Here is a 20,369-nt window from a genome sequence, read left to right on the forward strand (position 1 = left end):
CTTCCATCCACACGACATACGGACCAACATCAAAATGGGATTATCTTTGCTGACTTCCAACTTGTTACTGTAACACCAGAAATACCGCAAATAAACGAAAATAATTGAAATAAAGGAATTCTTGAATAAAATGAAACCCTCTATTCCCATACCGGGAATTGAACCCGAGCCTTTCTGAGTGGTAGCCAGGTCTCTTAGCCACAAGCACATATTGAATTTTGATCGAATATTCCTGACGAAATCCGGGATCAAACTAGGGACCATTAGATTGTCAGTTTAACGCTCTAGCAACTGAGCTATTTCGGCACATTCAAAATGTAAATCAAACAAGAGTAGTTCGGAGACGGCAAATGTTTTTCGTCACAACTTAAAAGTGAAGTCAATCGCATAACTCACAAGACAAGCAATTCACTTTGGAGATAGACCCACGAAACACTTTTTTACACTATTTCTCCATGGCCATTGGTCTAGTCGTATGATTCTCGCATTAGGTACAAGAGGTCCCGGGTTCGATTCCCGTATGAACCCTCGAAGACCTAACTGATTTTATTATTGTTGTCAATAATCACTTCAAGGATAAAATGTAATAAGGATATAGCTCAGATAGTAGAACGCTCGCTTAGCATGCGAGAAGTACGGGGATCAATACCCTGCATTTCCAATGCCACATGTTTTGCCTAACATTGCGTAATTGCATATTCTTTACGCCTCAAAATGATCAGAAGGTACCACTTTTGCAAGGGACATTAGGGGAAATCATCGATTCCGACGCTTTGATATTTTCCAATAATGCAATCTTTTTCCAAATGATGATTTTAACTCTCCCAAATAATGCTAGATGGCAGGTTCGAAAACTGCCACGCCATCTGTTGCCTTCCACCCTATCGGGACCAACTCCAGAGAACCTTCCGCACCACACACGGACCAACATCAAAATGGATTATATTTGCTGACTTCCAACTTGTTACTGTAACATCGGAAATACCGCAAATAAACGAAAAATTGAAATCAAGGAATTCTTGAATAATATGTAACCCTATGTTCCCATACCGGAAATCGAACCCGAGCCTCCTAGGTGAGAGCCATGTATCCTAGCCACTAGACCAAATGGGATTTTGATCGAATATTCCTGCCGAAACCCCAAGAAGAAAGTATGGGCCCCCTTTTTACATACTTTCCTCTTCTCCCCTTTCTTCCCCCGTGCCAATTCTCTGAAGATTCTGTCGCAAAAAATTAAACAACAGGGGAAAACATGTTTTAAAAATACAAGGAATGACATCTGGAGACACAAATTGCTACACATACTAACCAAGATATGTAGCAATTAACTTACACAAAACAAAATTTTAAAAAATAACACACTGATTTACAAAATCAACTTTGTATTGTGAAAACACACTTTCAGCCAATACAGACAACCGAAACAACCAACAAACATAGCGGACATAAAAAAAATTGACACGCGAAACCGCGAGGTGAATTGCCTCTATGGAGGCTCACGCCCTTATGTGGTTGATCTGGGCGTTGTCTAGGATTTTTCGTGATAAGAGCCTCCTCGCTGTGGAACATAAAAAAAAGGGTGAGGTTTTTTGCACGGAAAAGTTTTCTTCGCCTTGCGTGGTCGACCTGGGCGTCGTCTAGGTTTTTTTAGTAATAAGATTCTTCTCTCTATGGGACTTAAAATTAATGGTTATTAATTGTCTAAACAGAAAAAAACGACCAGCACAAGAAAAGAGAACGACAGAGAAAACGACGGAATTTGTACTTTTGTATAAAAGGCAACGTCGCATAAATAAAGCTCAAGCCAAACTTAAACACACAAGTTGATTGAAGCATTGTTATAACTTGGCAACTTCGCCCCTTTCCTCTTAGAGAATGAGTAGTACAGTTGGTCTTGAATCTTTGGTCCAGCAAGTACACAATTTATGTCGTTCTTAATATAGTCCAATCTAACTTCATTCCAAGCATTTTACAAGCAATAAAATATGTACAGAAGGGACCAGTATTTTTAAGGTTCAGAATCTTTTATAGAAAGATTTAAAAAATAATTAGATTAAGTTTGGGTTGATTCAAGAGGGAAATACAATGAGAGAATTCCTCTTTCTGTGAATTTCTATAAAGTGATTGCTCACAGTTATGAGGTATTCATAAGTTCTCTTCCTGCGATAAAAAAGATTAAGTTTATTAAATCTATGCTAAAAAAGTATACTTTTCCTATAATCAGATAGATCTGGACAAATCCAGGGCTTTTATTTGTAACATTTATCAATGGTTTTGAGTCTCCTTTCCCGTATTCTTTCAATACCAATAATAATCTATATTAATAGGATAAGATAAAGTATTAATTGAAATAAGAAGTGGGGATTTTTCAATACCGATGTTACTATAGAGAATATGGATGTCATCTTCAGACTCTTTTATTATATTCTTCGATGATTTTTACATTTCCTCTTTTACGTGTATGAATACTAACAGTTACAAAAGCACACAAAGAAATTTAAAACATTTTGAAACATAGAGTAACGCTTGAGACTCGAATGACGCAACCGACGAATAAGTACGCAGTAGTCGGGATTTGGGTCAGTGGCCAAAACGGTAACGAAACAATAGCGATTTTATTTGCAGACGACGGGAGCCATCATTCCTGGGTGTTGAAATCACTTTCATCGCAACTAAATTTGAAGACGGTAGCGGTGGAAAAAATCAGCACAAGAGTATTCAAGAAAAAGGAACCTAGCAAACCCGAAATGACAAAAAACGTCGAAATGCAAGTAAGGGTGTGAGAAAGTTTTTTTTTTTAAGGAAGAACAGAGAAATGGAGCATAGACATTTAACAATTGTATTTAGCAGTAAGGTACCGCCATGTTCAAGAATACAATTTGTTACTAATACGTTTGGATTTCTCGTCTCCCTGCCTCTTGTATTTCTTCTTGACCAGCTGTGGCCAGGGCGAGCGTTGAAGTGGCCGCGTAGACTCCTCGCTGCTTCACTCCTGGCGTAGGCTCTTCTGAGAGCTGGATTGGCCTCCAACTCTCTTTCGAAATGGCGTCTGTCTTCGTCCGTGTCGCTGGTATCGGCCGTAGAGTCCTCTGACGAGCTTACGTAACAGAGCTGGATCTCGTCTTCCTCTTCCGACTCACTCACTCTGACTGCTTGCTCGTTTGGAGTTGCAGCAGCTGCTGCTTCCTCCTGAAGCTCCTGATGAACTTCTTCACGAAAAAAAAACTTGAGAAAAAATAAAAAGGACAAATTGAAACAGCTTACAGCATCCCTAGTTAAGTAACAGAAGAAACATTAGTATAACTTTAATATAAAACTGAACAATTAATTTTAGCATTACCAAATCAATCTGTGGCATTGTTCCAATTGTTATCAAAACCCCTATCATCTGTCGGATGGAGCCCGTAAGGTGGGGTCCGTATGTTGGACATATGATCTGTCAGACGACAAATTCCAAACCCTACCCTTCAAATTTTACTTTACCTACAAAATAATAAGATCAATTCGATTATGTCTTTGACTTACTTTAAAGACAGTGACACTTTAACTAAAATTACTTACGAGTTAGACAGGTAGTGAAACAGGGCACCTTGCAATAGCCACCTTTGATCTTAAAATTCGCACTCAGGTTTTCAATTACCCGTGTCATGATATCATTAAGCAGCTAGATTCTATGAACTTATTAAACACGCTGCAAACTTGCTGCATGAAATACGATCCTGTGCGAAACAATAAGGAAAATACGTATTGCAAGCCGCCAAAAACTCACAAAGGATTTAGCTCGCAGGCAAGGGATTCAAAGGCAAGGAGATTTTCATAACGATCCGACTTTATACTATACCTAACAAATACTGGCCTTGAACGTGCGCAAGTTACTAGTTGAGCTAAATAAAAGGTCTCCCCATAACGCCTTTTCTATAAGCAAGAAACCCTGGCATACAGGGGACCGTGTATAACCGGGTTTCTTTAGCTTTTAGAAGAGAAAAGGAGTAGTAGGTAAGCGGTAAATCCTCTTCTTGTCAAAGAAGTTAGGGAATTAAAAAACAATTTCTTACAAAAGATATAATGGGAGTTTGACCCTCTTCCTACTTAAATTTTTTTAAATCTTTGTTTTACTAGAAGGCCTCCAGTTTTACACTTACTACCAGTTCTTTTTCAATCAATTTAACACGAATTTAAGCGTCTATAAACTCTGGTACATCTGTGGCAAAACAACCAAGAATCTGGACAGCTTCCACGGCCATAGCTGGATGAGGTGAACCCAACAAAATAATCAATGTAGGAACAGCCCCAGCACTGATGACGACAGCTTTGATCCAATGAGATGCGTCTTTTAATCTGTAAATGTTGATGATTGTCAACAGAGCGGGTAAGATTACATCCATTTCATTGTGTTCCAGCAACGCAACGAGCCAAGCAATAATTCTGTTTTAGATAACTTCTTAAATTCAGTCATAGGATTCATCAGTGAGGGGCGACAGAGCCATGCAAGCGGAGGCGAGAATATCCTTGTCATGCGCCTGCGCCTGGAAAAATTTTGCAATGTTAAAATTTTGGATAAGGTGGATCTGTCAATGTATGCTGCAGCATTGAGGACTGGTTTGTGTGTGTGGCATTTTTTTTCTTTCTATGTAGCCTATATTCTCACGAATCTTTATTCTGTAGGTATTAACAGTGGTGATGTAAACAAGGGACGTAAAATCCTAACCAGGGAATGTAATTCACCCATTGACATTCAAGGGGAACACAGAGATTGACACTCAAGTATACAGTTTCAAATCCCATGAAAGGAAATCAAATGTTTTTAAAGATAGTTACTAGGCATACTAGTTAAAAATAGAGATTAACAGTTAAAAACATGGGTAAAACGATTTAAGCTACTGTTACAAATGGTAAGAGAATTATTAAAAAAAAACAAGGGAATAAGGATACAAATGGAGAATAATAAAAGAAGAAACTAGAAAGAGTAAAGATAAAGGCGTATGCCATCTAGAAGGATGCATATGAAAATTTTTAATAGAATTCCTCAACTTCTTCTCCAAAAAGGGGATTTAACATCTAACACAAACATGCAGAATAATTTAAAATGTACCTTGCAATTGTGTACGCTGTAGCAAAATTTCCTCTTGAAGCTCGGGGATGGTCGGCTCTGTTTCGGGGGGTATTCCTTGAAATTGTTGAGGTGATTGCCGATTGATGGGGATATTGTTTTGCCTCTGTCCTTTTGAGCACTATTGACGTTTTAAATTCCCTCCAGTGGCAACCAGATAATCTTTGTATTTCAATCACTTTGCACTCTGGAATAAAATTATTGAATTTCAATTAGTTCGCTTTACATACTTAACAGAAATATTTATTAAATAACAATTTGCTTTCAAACAATCCTTGGCTCTTCAAAACTGAAACTGTGATGTGGCTTTGTTGAGCATGACCGAGATCCTAATTCAACTTTGCAAGACTTATTTGCTTGTTGTTTACTTTTGGCATTTTGGAAACACTTTAAAAAAGTACACCCAGCAGACTTAAAAGTAGAAAAACTACTGCTATCACTTTGTTTTTTTTTCAAGGGAAACATAGAGATAACAGAGATTTATAGAGCTACGTCTAGCTATGTCCAGAATATCAGCGGAATCAAAGCAGCAATTGCTTGAATTTTAATTTTATATCCGGTGTTTTAAGCTGTTTTGTAAATTCCCCCGTCAATACTATACGGGTTACGCGCCAGGGTGGCCCCAAACACTGGCCGTTCGGCAACAGCTTCGGCCATGTTCCAGTGTAAAAAGAAAGGGGGAGAAACGCTAGGAAAAAGAAAAAGACGATGAAGAAGAGTGTTACCGGCACACACATGTGATGATGATGACGTGTGATGGTGATAAATGATATCGGATCGTTTACATTTACCTGCTTATTATTACATGCATTTATTTACATGCGTTTACATGCTCAGCTAGTCTGTGCTCCTTCATGGCCATTTTCCCTACGATTCCTTTCTCAAATAATGCGTCGCATCGCTCCCCCGTCAACTTCTCAAGGTCACAACTTACCTGAAATTTATTAAATAGCAAATTGGATTAAAATTAAAACCTTTAAGCAAGAAAAGTTAAATTTCATTACCATGTTTCCCAGTTTTAATGAAACATGGTTAATTGGTATTCAGTTACCCATGTTTTAGTGGTGTTTATTATGGCCGACTTTTTAGGAATCACATAGGCAAGTGGCTTCCTCCCCTCAGTCACAGTTTCCTCCGGATGATATGTTGATAAATGCCTTTTAAACATACACTGAAAACACCAATCATTGTTTGATGGACATTGAAGTCTTTGAAAATAAAATAAAAAATATGTATTGAAATGGTGGTAAAGGAAATCGGATCATTTACATTTTATGCATTTCATTTATGCATTCAAGTCTGTGCTCCTTCATTGCCATTTTCCCTATGGTTCCACTCTAAAATCTCGCGTCGCATTTCTTCCCCGCCAACTCCTCAATGTCACAACGTACCTAAATTTCATTTAATGCGAAGTGGATAATCATTAAAATCTTTAAGAAAAAGGTTAAATTTCATTACCATGTTATCCAGTTGGGTGGGCCCTACCAACTTATTTTCGGCAACAGCTTCGCCATATTGCAGGAAATATAACATTGCATTGCTTACCATCTTCCATGATACCGAGGATGAGAGGGAGGATTGGAGCGTGCTTGGCGTTAGAATGGTGTTCGGAAAACCGTCAAGCAACGAACAGTCTTATCTTTGGTGGTGGTGGTGGAATCAAGGCTGGCCTTGAGCCTGGACTTGCTTTAGCGACATGGGCACACAAACGCACTGACACACACAAACAATTTTTTTCTGAATCGAACAAATTTGTTATGAACAAAAACTGGAGGTGACACAGGTGACAGTGGTGACACACACAGGCACTTACACTGCTATACGCAACTGCCGGCAAAACCTTAGCAACTATCGGACAGTCTTACCTTTGGTGGTGGTGGTGGTGAATCACGGCTAACCTTGAGCCAGGTTCGTTAAAACGACTGCCGGCAACACACTGGACGCTGAACTGAATTGGAACGAACGCAATGGTTGCCGTAGTGGTGTGCACTGAGTGTGCAGTGGTGTCGAGGTTAGGTGAGAACGGACGTATGCATCATTATCAAACAGGTAGAGGAAACAGGGAAAGATGACAAAATTCGACCTTACCTTTGGTCTCAAAGTCGTGGGAACACACACACACTGACACTGACACACACACAAACGTGACCGACACACACAGTTACGAACTTAAAAAACCGGAATCACTCCGTCCCAACTGCCAGCAACACACTGAAGGAAATGGCGGCCGTAAGTGCAGCGGTGTGCAGTGGTGTAGAGGTTACGAACTTGATTACTACGGCGGTGGTAAAACGTTTTTGGCGGCACCGTTTGTGGATGTGCATCAAATCTAAAGTCTCCATCAACATCGCCCCCCCCCCTCCTGTGTTTTATAACTCATAAATGGACTTTGCGTGACTTGAAGGGCCTTGGTCGATAAATAAGGAACACAGAAAGAGGGAGAGAAACCCGGGACAACAACAGCGGACTGGAGCCAACGGGAGCGGGCAACGTTAGTAGCATTAGAAAATGGTGGTAACCGGTGCGTATGAAACCATCCGGGAGTGACAATTAAGACTCGCTTGGGTAGATAGTGCCAAAATTAAAAAAAAAGTCCTTATGGGGGGGGGGGGTCGATTTCTTAGTCTTTCTAAAAACCAAGTCTAAAAAAAAGGTCCTAGAGATGGCCTGTCTTTTTTCTCCCACTGCCCCTAACATTTAAAATCTCGGTATTTGGAAAAACCGGCAACTACGGAAGGGGGGATCACAGGGAAAATAACTGAGAAATGAAAACTTTTCATTTTCACATCGAAATTAAAGTGATTTCTTAAATAGCATGGGGGTCAACATTTCAGATGAGGTTATAGAGCTAACGATGCTCTTTTTTTTAAGCCCTAAAGAACTCTCCTAGCCCTCTTTTCCGTCCAGTACAAGAGAGCCAAAGTAGTACGATTTACTACTGGCCCTCTCGACTGTGCGGAAACTTTTACCTCCAATTTAAAAGGGACGTTCCCGTGAACGAAAAAATACCCAAAAAATATATGCTATAAACCTAAAGTCTAAGAAACCCCTGTCCAAAAATCGTTTTCGTCCGACGAAAACTTGATTTTTGGCGAATTTTCATTAAACCCGTTTTCCCATAAGCTTCTCTCAGCTGTGCGGAAACTTTGTGTAGCTACTGTATGTGTATGGGCAATAGCTGAAATTTTGAAAATATTTGTTTACATTAAAAATTGTTTATATTTATACAAGCTTCTCATTAGTTTTTTAATTAGAAGTCTATGTGAAGAATTATAGACACAAATATAGTACCATCAAATAATTTTATTGTAATTATATATCAATAGATGCCAGAACAGGACAAACAGCGACAATAGGTAAATTAGTGCAGTAAAGAATTCTACGGTAGTAAATGGATGGGTGACCCTGATAACAATGGGAATGCGTGGAAAAATTCTGTTTTCATCAATTGGTATGGTAGCGAGAAAATTTCAAGCTATCTTCAATCTAAGCAATCTAGCTAGCAAATTCAAAGCTAAAACTACTCTAAAATTCCCAATGTGGAATTTAAAATTTTTGACCTGAAAATTCCTAGCTATATACCCCTAACTTCGTAGCTATATTCTAGTATAGAACTAGCTAAAAGTTTCGTACGGGTCGGATTCAAAAACCCGCTCTGTAAAAAAATCTTGTTTTCATCGTCAGCCCCACGGTTCCAAAAAATTTAAAAAGACCACCACCTTTTTTTTATTTGAATTTGAATTTTCCGCGCTGCGTCGACCTCGTTAGTACCAGTGTCGCTTCAAATGAAAAATGAATTTAAACCGCCGCCGAAAATTGATAAAACGGAAAAGATAAACGGTAGGGGAGTAGAGTGGTTTGGTATGGCATTCACATGTGTGTAATATAGAATACAGAAGGAATTCTTTTTCATTCCCCAGACGGATGTCGTGAGTTTTATCCGTATAAAAAATCAAACCCCCCCCCCCCCAAAAAAAAAAACGAAAACAAAACAAAACAAAAAAAAACAAGAGAGAATTTTTGATTGGCCGCCAAAGTTGCCCCGACCAAAAGAATTTTCGAAATCAAAAGACAAATGTAAAAGAAGAAGAAATGGTGGATTCTGTTCATAACTCAGAGGACTTCAAGTAGCAAAGGCGTGAATCGTTGCTCTCGATGGATGTCTGTTGCTGGACGACGAGACTCCGTCCTATCCGCTCCAAACTCTTTTGCTGCTCGCGTCCTCCTTTCTTTGATCTTGCTCTATGGGAGAGAGAAAAAGATAAATATATAAATATCAATGCTTACAAAATTTATAAAACGTGTCTATAAGAGGTTAGGATCTACGTGTAACGGAAACAGACGATTTTTCTCTCCCCACACTCGACTTGGTTTCTGATGGGCAATCCATCCGTTTCAAACGGAAGGAAAAACAAAGATCCCTCGACAACAATACAGAGTCGTCCGTTCTGATCACGAAGTGACTGACGTACGACTGACGGCCACTTCACCAAACCTAACACCTATCCAAAACGTAATCTTTTCGCTATTTTCTAGTGACGATGACGCCACTTCTCACTGTGGATTGGACGCTCCATCCGTATCCATTCCCGTTGAAGAGGGCAGCGACTGGAAACTTGTTTGCCAAGCTTTATCCGATCTGAAAGGCCGATTTCAGTTCCCTGTTGTTCAACCTGGACATTACAAAATACTACCTCTCTACCAAGGAGAAAACATCCGGTTCGACATCACTCCCGCTACGTTCGAGTTTGACGTTGAAGATAGTCGCCTTATCTTGACACAAAAGTTTGAGGTATATCACCATCGATTTTATTCATCTTGCGTTTCTTCAAATGAAATTATAACTTTATATTACGTCCAGGGATTCCGCGTTAGTGGTCGCGTTCTAGAACACTCTGGTGGCTCTGGCCTTGTTGGTGCCAAAGTTTATTTGAATGATAAGCAAGTGGCGATTACGAACGATGGAGGATCCTACAATTTGGAGAATATCAAGACGGGAATGTATCGCTTAACTGCTGAGTCTGGTATGTCGAATTTAACGTGAAGAAATAGAATAAAACAAATGTTAAGCTTTTTCCGCTAACGATTTTATTTTAAATCTACAGATGAATGGGGTTTCGATCGTTTGAATGTACGAATCAGTTCTACTACACCATCTCTGCCAGATATTGTCGCTTCCTCCTTCCGAGTCTGTGGACAGATCCAGCTAACTGATTTAGCTGTCGGTCGTAAAGCAAGACAAGTCATTTTCATTCCAACATCGACTAAGGACTCTTCCGCCGAGCCAGTGCTCGTCGCTACCGATGACACTGGAGTCTTTTGCCAATTGTTAAGACCAGGCGTTTATAAATTGGAACCGATGGCGCTAGAATCTGAAGTGGCTGCTGGATTAAAGTAATTCATAATTGATGAGCGAAATATTCATTTGACTTGGAAATTGTACGAATTATCTTTTTCAGGTTTCTCCCAGCATATCACGAAATCAAAGTAGAACGAGAAGGCTTGTCCGGCTTTACTTTTTCGCAATTCAGAGCATCGGTTCACGGCAAAGTAAACGTCATCGGATCCAACTCGAACGTGGCAGTTAAATTAGCAAGCGTTTCACAACCGACCCGTTTGGCCCAGCCCTTGGAAACGACGACAGAAACGGGCCCACACAGCACACTTCATCCGTCGGATGTCCGAATGAGAGCCGCATATCCGATTGACAGCCATGTCCCGTACGGGATGTTAAATGGATGTCCAATGGCTATACGTATTGGTTGTCCCTGGGATGAGCAAAAACAACATCCTATTGACATCCATAATAAATCCAAGTATACATATTTAATCACGTAAAGTAATTTTCTTTGAAGACGTTGAATTTTTACTTGTTTTTACAAAAATACCAGCCGCAAAGGGGCGATTTTAGAAAAATGTTTCGAAATTTTGTTTGCGTTCAGACATGATATGGATGTGAAGAAAACAAAAATGAATGAAAAAAAAGAAAGAAAAAAAGAAAAATGAAAAAAAAACATTAAATTTGCGTAATCGGGTTGTTTTTTTAAATGAGTTCATAAACGAAATAAGTTTAACATACACATTTCAGGCAATAAAGATATCACATCAGACACGTTAGTTTAACTGATTCCGTAAACGTTAAATTGTTGAAATTTAAAAAAGAATTATTCGGATTCTCATGAAAATATGCCTTTATTGCGAACGAAGGCTGATTTCAAAGACTTATAGGAATACTCGTAAGAATATGTCCCAAGACTGACTTGATATTTAAATCTAACTAATCGCGTGACGGTAAAGCACTGGGATTTCATCCAGTCGTTCCGGGTTCGAATCTCAGTTAAGTATAAACTTCTTTCAATAAAAAAAAGCTTCTAAATAAGAAAGAAATACGAAATAAAGAAAGAAAAATAAAAGATACGAGTAACCTGAGCCCCGTTCGAACCCGGGGAACTTTTTTCTAGCGTAAAGTTGGACTCTTTGGCAATTCGCTTTTCTGTAGCTTAATCATCTGCCCGTAATAGATTTTATCGTGGGAAATCTGCCCAGTGACTACCTTACTTGAAGATTTCGTCATCACGGAGATGCTATAGACATCTTGCGGTGATGCTGGTTGTTGCGTCATGGTTGGGGCATGGTTGCGTCACGGCGATGCTATAGACATCTGGTGGTGATTTGTTCATGAATAAGCTCCTCCCCCAAAATCGACTGACCAATCACAGCGCGTGACAGACACAGGCTCCTCCCCCAAAAGCTTACATGTTTGGGCATGTACCATTTTGGGGGAGGAGCCTGTGTTGACACATTGTTGACACAGACACAGGCTCCTCCCACAAAAGCTTGTTGTTTTATTATATATAGATAGATGTTAGAGGAAGAGTTAGAGACAGGAAATAAATATTTATTTCTACGGAGTGGAACTTGGATGTCTGTTCTACGTCCGTGGGCACCGATTTGGGTAGGTCTTCTAACGTTATTCCGACCTCCGAACGCCCTCCTGTGCGGATATGCGGCGGTCCCTCGGACATCCAACGGATGTTTTGTATATCCCAGTACGACATCTGGCGAACATCCGTGGGACTGCCGTGTGCTATGTGGGGGGGGGGGGGATTCTTTGAGTTCAATCATCTACTTCCCGGAAAATACCGTTTGTCCGTCTTGCAAGATGACTGGTGCTGGAAGGCTAAAACGATTGACGTGGAATTAGTCGACGGAGATCACTCGGACTTGACTTTTGAGCAAACTGGATTTGCTTTTGCCGTTTCATCCAGCCACGAAGTCGACTTGGCTTACACTATCGATGGCCAACCGAGTGAAGATCTACTGACTGTGAAAACGGGCACTTCAAAACATTGCCTTCCTCGTGCAGGCCATTATGTTTTCACTCCAAAGAGCTGCCACGTCTTCGACCCTCCATCAATCAAATGGAGCTCTGATAAACCGGCCTTGGCGCACTTGAAATCTGTCAGCCATCGAGTTGGTATCGTCGTCCGTTCTGATCACGTCGGTGGAAAAGCCATCGGAGAACGAATACGAACATCGTTTTGTCTTTAGTGCACCCACCGGGGAGACCCTTCAGGTGGTAGCCACGGCTGAGTCGCTCCTGTTCTTCCCGGCAACGTTACAATTGACGGTGGGTAGAGAGTGTGATGACAAGGCAGGAACCATTATTGCCAGGCGTGGGCTTTATGTAAGCGGCTCGATACGTCCGGCAATCAGCGAAGTTCAGGTCACCATCACCGGAGGGAGGTTGACCCAACCAGTCACTGTGGACACAGATAGCAACGGTCAATACATTTACGGCCCCGTCAATTTTGATGGCCATTCAATTCTGCCTGGCAGCTACTTTCAGTCTTGACGCTAAAAAGAGAGGCTACAATGTAGCCTGTGTACAATGTAGCAATGTTGCTGAGTACCATATTTCCAGTTTTATGACTTTACCTCTTTTACATTGTTGCCAATGAAAAATGCCCTCCGAGAAAACTGTAATTATATGAATAATATTAACTATTTCATCATGTATAAAAGTTAATTTCCCGGGTTATTCAGTTGGAAAAACGGAAAAACATTTTTTGGGTTATTCCCATATACGAGCGTATACTATCATCGAGTTAGGTTTTCCAGTCAGGGGCACCCTTCAATGAGCTCTGATTTTGTTCAAATTTTGAACATAAGCTCTTCTTATAATCACCATTTTTCTGTCTAAACCCCGAAGTGTAATTATAATTCGCTAATTTTAACTAAATTAAATAATACAAAAAATGGTAGAAAAAAATCATTTTTGGAGTCGGTGCACCCCTAAATTTAATTTTTTTTTAAGAAAAAAAAATTGCTTTTTTTTAAGGTCATAACACACCCCAATCTCGTTCCCCAAGATGAAATTCAAAAAATCGATAAAAATGGGACACTCTAGGCTACATTGCCCGTCCAGATAAGGCATTTGGTTACTTATCGCAGAGAAGCTGGCAGAAATCTCCGTCTTGGTACTAGATCGCGCTACCGGCCAACCATTACCTTCCAAGGTACTCTGTTGATAAATCAGCAGATGCTATAAGACTAAAGTAACTAACAAATTCATCAGTTTAAAGGCTCGCCTGTCAAGTTTTCACATTTCGAGATGCTTTACAAGACAGACACGAAAATAAACGGAGAATCATCTGATAAGCGTATTGTGCCCAAATGGACCGACGCTCACCTATATCCAACATCATTCCAGAAAATGAGTGTTTGATTAGCAGTACAGGTATAAAAACAGTATAAAGATATAAAAATAGCAGCTAAATTTGAATTTGAAATAGGTATTGTCAAATAGAGCAGCGATCGGCTTTATATACTATCGCACAATGCAAGTTAGCACAATGATTGACTTCATAGGTATGAGTTTTAAAGCAAGATAATCTTCATTTTAACTTTATGGACTTCCACATTAATAAGGGACGCAACATACTGAAGAGTTGGTACGGTTACTTAATGAATCCTTTGATATAATGAATGGACGGTGCTTTAAAAATGCAATATTCAGTTCGCAATGGGAATATAAAAGAAAGGTAGCTTTTTGCTTTCAAATATCTTTATTATAAAGTAAATTACAAATCTTTTTTACAGAAACTTGGAGAACTGCTAAATGCACTGCAAGAAACTGAGTTGTGTTACAGACAGAAAAAAGGGAGTCCTTCTGTTGCACCGACCACGTTAAAAGCAATGAGAATGAGCCTTTTAAGCACAGTTGGTCTAACTGATGAATTATTAAACAAAGCCAAATTTAAGTACGTCCTCACTGGAAAATTTAACCAAGATTGTGTTGAGGTGAGTTTGTTTACCGAACATAGTATTCTGGTTTCAGGTTGCTCACATTTAATTTGTCGATACAGAGGTTTTTCGGTATAATTCGATCTGCTGGTGGTGGACAGGTGCAGCCTACTGTTACCTCATTTCTTCATCTCTTCAGAATGCTTTGCATTTATTACACAGTAAATTTTCACGTAAAAAATGGTAATGTGGATGAAGACTACATGAGGCTTCTGACCTCTTACCATGACTGCATGCTGTCAAAATTCAAAGAAAACGTCGGAGGCTGCAGTTCTAAGACTTGGGTTTCAAGAAATCCTTCAAGAAGGATTTCAATATCTGGAGAACTTTCCCCTTGGGCAACCTACAGCAAATTCGGAGTTTTCTGAAGAATACGACACAGCAAATGACCACATAGTCTACGATTTATCTGGATATATTCTGTACGCTAGATGAAAAATGATCAAGTGCCATGAGTGCTGGAAAACTCTGGAAACCACAAAGGACAAGCTGCCTGGAGGTTTTCTGGCATCTGGCTTTTTGGATGTTAAAGACCGTGGGCGTCTCAAGTGGGCTACGCCAAACCTGTATTACACAATTTCGGCAATAGAACTAATACTTGGCGAACATTTCAAGACAGCAAAAGGTTACCTAAAAGATTCATTTGAAGATGTTGTAACTAAACTAAGCAAACTCAAGCTGCCCTTCATTTGCTGTGATCAGCATCGTTCTGAACTAGTGCCAAAGCTTATTTTTGAGTATGTTGTGATACGCTTCCGTTTTAAAGCGAGAAACCGAAAAAATTTTCTTCTCACTAAGGTCACAGCTCAACGCCACAGCAACCTGAAACAATCAAAATTAATCAGTACAAAAGCATCAAAAGAATCCATAGCAACTCAATATCTGCCTAAAAGAATGACAACAAATTTGATGACAACGGTAACAGATGCAAAGAATAATCAAAATGCTTCAACTTCACAACAAACAAATGTCTGCGTCCAACCTGCAGTAAACAAAGCTCCAGAAAAAAGGCCAGGAGGTGTGGAAAATGTCGACAAGAGGGTATATAACATTCTTTAAAAACTTTATTGCATATATATAACATCTTTTGCATTTACAGGGCACTACAAAAACCGCTGTCCGAATTGAAAAACAAATTGACAAACTCATTGCAAATAAATGATACCTTTTTTCATTTACAGACCACCAAAAAGCCAATATCTATCTTGAATAAAGAACAATTGACATACCAATACAAATCATAGAACTATTCCATTCAAGATGATTACCTTCAAGATGATTGGCGTCAGCATATTTACACCAGTTTATAATTGCATAAAAAAGGACAGAGCAATCTAGTTCTCCAACTGACTCCAAATCACTTTCCAAGAGTTCTTCACTCAGGGACTAATCATACAAGAAAATAACTGCATGGTCACTAACAATAGTAAATTAAGCATTATTGGATTTTGTTTTACCGTCACGGATTTTTCTATCAAAGAGTGTATGATATTTGGATTTACACTCATAGTAGATCCCCCTAATGAGTTGTTAATAAGACAATGATGCAGGTACAGAGATTTAACCGCCAACGGAACAGCAGCTGAAAAGCTGAAATTAAACCAAAACATGTTGATCACGAAGCTGAGGAGTGAGGAAATTACCAAAATCCATACTTGCTGCTAAAAACATGAGTTATTGTTAGGTATAAATATGCTGGGCAAACCTATACCCTCGGGGTAAAGTGCACGGGATGCTGTTTAGGGCCGAGAGCCCGCAGGCCCTCAGCTGTCTCTGAGTGTCATGGAAGAAGCCTGTCACTCTTGTTCAAACTGTTCGACTGTAATAAGGTATTATCTAGAGATTAACAATTAGCACACCTATGTGAACGACTAGTCTAAGATAGTTGTGAATGCTTTGTACCTGATAATATGTTATTCAATACAGTGAGTTATGTTATGCAGATTATTGATCTTCAACAGGTTATGGGCCCAGATCACGCTCAAACTAATCAAGATGGCTGACAGCCCAGATAGAAAACGTGACTACGTCAAATTCAATGGAATTAATTTTCCACAATGGAGGTATGCCGTCATGCTTAAACTAAGGAAGAAGAAACTCGAAGACGTTGTACTTGGAATTGAAAAGAAACCAACTGAGGTAACATGACACTTCACCACTATACTGAATCCAACGTAAAGTTAAAACATGTGACTTTAAGAGCTAAGCTGACTAGATATCAGTGACATCATGTAGCACTACTATATCACAAACTTGCTCGTTACATGTTCCAAATTCCTGAGACTCATTGACTGTGTAACTTAGAAACACAGGTAACTTAAAAGTGAGATAACTATGTGTGATGATTGCATACCGCAGAGATCATTGACTGTGTAACTTAGAAACACAGGTAACTTAAAAGAGAGATAACTATATGTGATGATTGCATACCGCAGAGATCTTTGACTGTGCATCTGAGAAGCACAGGTAACTTTATGAATCAAAATCCCACATGCAAATGAAGAAGAGTCTCGATAGCTTTCAGTACGTATGAAGAGTATGAGTAAATTCAACAACATTTCTGAGATGGACAGTGTGCTTACAATTCAAAGTAAAATTGAAGATAGTGAACTATGCCTAAACTATCGTGTATATTTAACTCATAGAACTGCAAGTGATATAATCTCTAACTCATCATTTACTCCCTAGACAATCGAAGATGTAGCTGGAATAGAAATCGCCGGCGTTAGACTGGCAGTTGTCACGAACCAAGACGCAATTGACAGATGGAAAGAGAAAGACGTAGATGCCTGCTCCATCATATTCTACAACATAGAACCAGCTTACCAGACTGCAATCGAAGGCTCCAACACTGCACATGAAATGTGGAACAGGCTGACTCTCCAATATGCCGAAACATCTGCTGCCAACGCCTCACTCCTGCTAGGAAAATTCCACCAATACAAAATGGACCCTGATCACTCAATTATGGCCCACATCAACAGACTGAGAATGATGGCAGACGAACTCAAGAGTGTTGGGACCGCAATCGACGATCTTACAGTAATGGTGAGAATTATACAAACGCTACCGCCTAGCTACCGATATTTCATTTCAGCCTGGGAAAGTGTTCCACGGTCCGAACAAACACTTACCAGCCTCACTGCCAGACTGATAACGGAAGAAATCAGAGGTAAAACCTACGGAGTCGATCCTGCTGACACTGCCTTCTTCGCATCACATCCATCAAGGGTTCAACAACGATCAGAAGCCAATGCAGCCCAGTCCAAAGCAGCTGACCGCAACTACTCTCCTGATGGCCATCAACAATATCGCCGCGGCCAATCAAATCAAAGAAGAGGTCGAGCAAATCATCACCGTGACAACTTCAACTCCAACCGTCGTGACAACGGGAGAGATGGCAACAGAGGCTGCTGGCACTGCGGTAGATCAAACCACAAATCCTACAACTGCTGGTTCGGGAAAGACGGAGACAGAAAAGAAGCCAGAAGCAACCAGCACGACAAACGCCGAGAACGTGATGACAGAAACGACAAACGCCGAGAACATGATGACAGAAACGACAAGAAATCCTTTGCGGCCCTGTCTTCACTATGCTTCATAGCACGAAAATCCTCCGACTGGTATGCAGACTCTGGGGCGACACACCACATGTCCGACCAACGATCCAACTTCAGCTCATTCAAAGAAATCAACCCCGGTACCTGGAAGGTTAATGGCATCGGCGGCACAGAACTTTTTGCTCTAGGAATAGGTACAGTCTCTATAGTCTCCCATCTGCATGGCAAGACACAACTTGGAGAATTTAAGGACGTCTTATATGTTCCGAAACTCGGGACAAACCTTTTTTCAATTGGAGCCGCGACCGATACCGGAATTGATGCCAACTTCAGCAAAGATACTGTCGTCTTTCTGAAAAACAATCTGGAAATCATGCATGGCCAAAGGATCGGAAAGTCACTCTATCATCTAAAAGTGATTGCCAAAAACTTTAACCCCGAATCCACCTCAACTTGCATTGCCACATCCGAGAAATCGCCTTTTCAAATCTGGCACCAACGCCTTGCCCACGTCAATAGGAAAGCCATTCAAAAAATGTTGAAACTCAATGCTGTAACTGGCTTCGACCTGGACTTCAACAATGCAGTGCACTCCATCTGTGAAGGATGCATATTCGGTAAGATGACCAGATCTCCATTTCCTTCGAGCTCAACCAAATCCGAGAGCGTCGGCCACATTATCCATTCGGACATTGGAATTGTACCCATCCCATCTCCCTCGGGTGAACACTACTACTCAATCTCCAAAGACGACTACAGTAACTGGACATCAGTTACACTCATGAAAAAGAAATCTGATGCAGCCAAGCACCTCATCAAATTCATCCAGTTCCTTAAAACTACTTCCGGCAACTCGGTGAGAATTGTCAGAACCGATGGAGGTAAAGAATACGACAACATCTTCATTAACGATTTCTTTGCCACAAATGGGATCACCCACCAGATAACCAACCCTCACACCCCCCAGCAAAACGGTGTCGCCGAAAGGATGAACAGAACGGCCATGGAAGCCGCTCGCAGCAGTCTACACATGAGAAGCAGCAATCTCACCAACCTCTTCAAGAAAGGCGATCGATCAATCCTCGAACTCTGGGGTGAATTTCTCAAAAGTGCCATCTACGTGCTGAATCGCACTCTGTCGTGCAACCCATCATCCAGCTCTTCAACAAAAACACCCCACGAGCTACTATTCAATGAAAAACCGAACATCAGCCATCTACGGATAATTGGGTGCAGAGCCTATGTCCACATCCCAGCTGCTAATCACAGAAAACTGGAGCCCAAAGGAATTCCCTGCTGGCTTGTCGGCTATGGCGACTCCACCAAAGGGTGGAAAATGTGGGACCCAGCAACACGCAAATTCATCCTCAGTCGTGACGTGACGTTCAACGAGGATCTACTAATCAGCGATTTCAGTGATGATTCCAACCACCACGCGAACAAACAAACTGAGAACCTTCTATTCGACCCGTTCCTCCTAGTAACTGAAATACTGGGTTTGGTATTCATAAACAGACACTTTTATCATATATTTACCAATAATTCTACAATCCTTTGCTCTTATGCCACAAATTTAGGACACTGATTCATCAGCGGAACCCGATGATATGGCCACTGACCCAACGATGATGGAACCAGCCGATGATGATATGGCATCACTGGGACGAGAAGAACCCGCCGAAATGTCCGACGTCGATGACGACGAGCTTTCCGAAGACACAATAGAAGACCAAACGGACAACCAAGCCACTGTAACGCCAACCGATCCTATCACCACTCCTCAAAACCAACAAGAGGATCTACCCAGAAGATCTGCGCGTGTCCCCAAATACAACGCCAGATACGAAGAATTCCGAAAATCGATTGGACTGACCGCACTAATCGAGGACTTCAAAAGCAGACACTCAGCTGCTCTATTCACCGAGTCTTTCGAACCTCAATCCTACAAGGACGCCCTAAACTCTAAAGACGCCGACAAGTGGATGCTGGCCTTCAAAGAGGAATATGATTCTCTGATTGAAAATCAGACATGGCGACTCGTACTTCCCCCTCCAGGCTGTTCCCCAATCAACTGCAAATGGATAGGCAAAGTGAAACCTGCGTACGACACTGTTCCTGAACGCTACAAAGGGCGTCTAGTAGCTATCGGCACAAAACAAAGATTTGGCATAGACTACGACGAGGTCTTTTCCCCAGTGCCACATCAAGAAGCCGTAAAAGCCGCATTCTGCGAGATAGCATCCCGGGACCTAGAAGTAATCCAATTCGATATCAAAACCGCGTTCCTGTACGCCACTCTCGACAAACCCATCTTCATGAGGCAGCCCGAAGGCTTCATCACAAAAGGGAAAGAAAATCATGTCTGTCTACTCGTTAAGTCACTCTACGGGCTG

The 20,369-nt window shown here is 40.8% G+C and overlaps 1 pseudogene; it reads left to right on the forward strand.

Moving 5' to 3' along the window:
• The first annotated feature begins 9,497 nt into the window (after nucleotides 1-9,497).
• On the forward strand, nucleotides 9,498-12,965 carry LOC124321872 (annotated as a pseudogene).
• The last annotated feature ends 7,404 nt before the right edge of the window (nucleotides 12,966-20,369 follow it).

The sequence above is a fragment of the Daphnia pulicaria genome, chromosome 1 (genome assembly GCF_021234035.1).
Source record: "Daphnia pulicaria isolate SC F1-1A chromosome 1, SC_F0-13Bv2, whole genome shotgun sequence".
NCBI classification, from domain to species: domain Eukaryota; kingdom Metazoa; phylum Arthropoda; class Branchiopoda; order Diplostraca; family Daphniidae; genus Daphnia; species Daphnia pulicaria.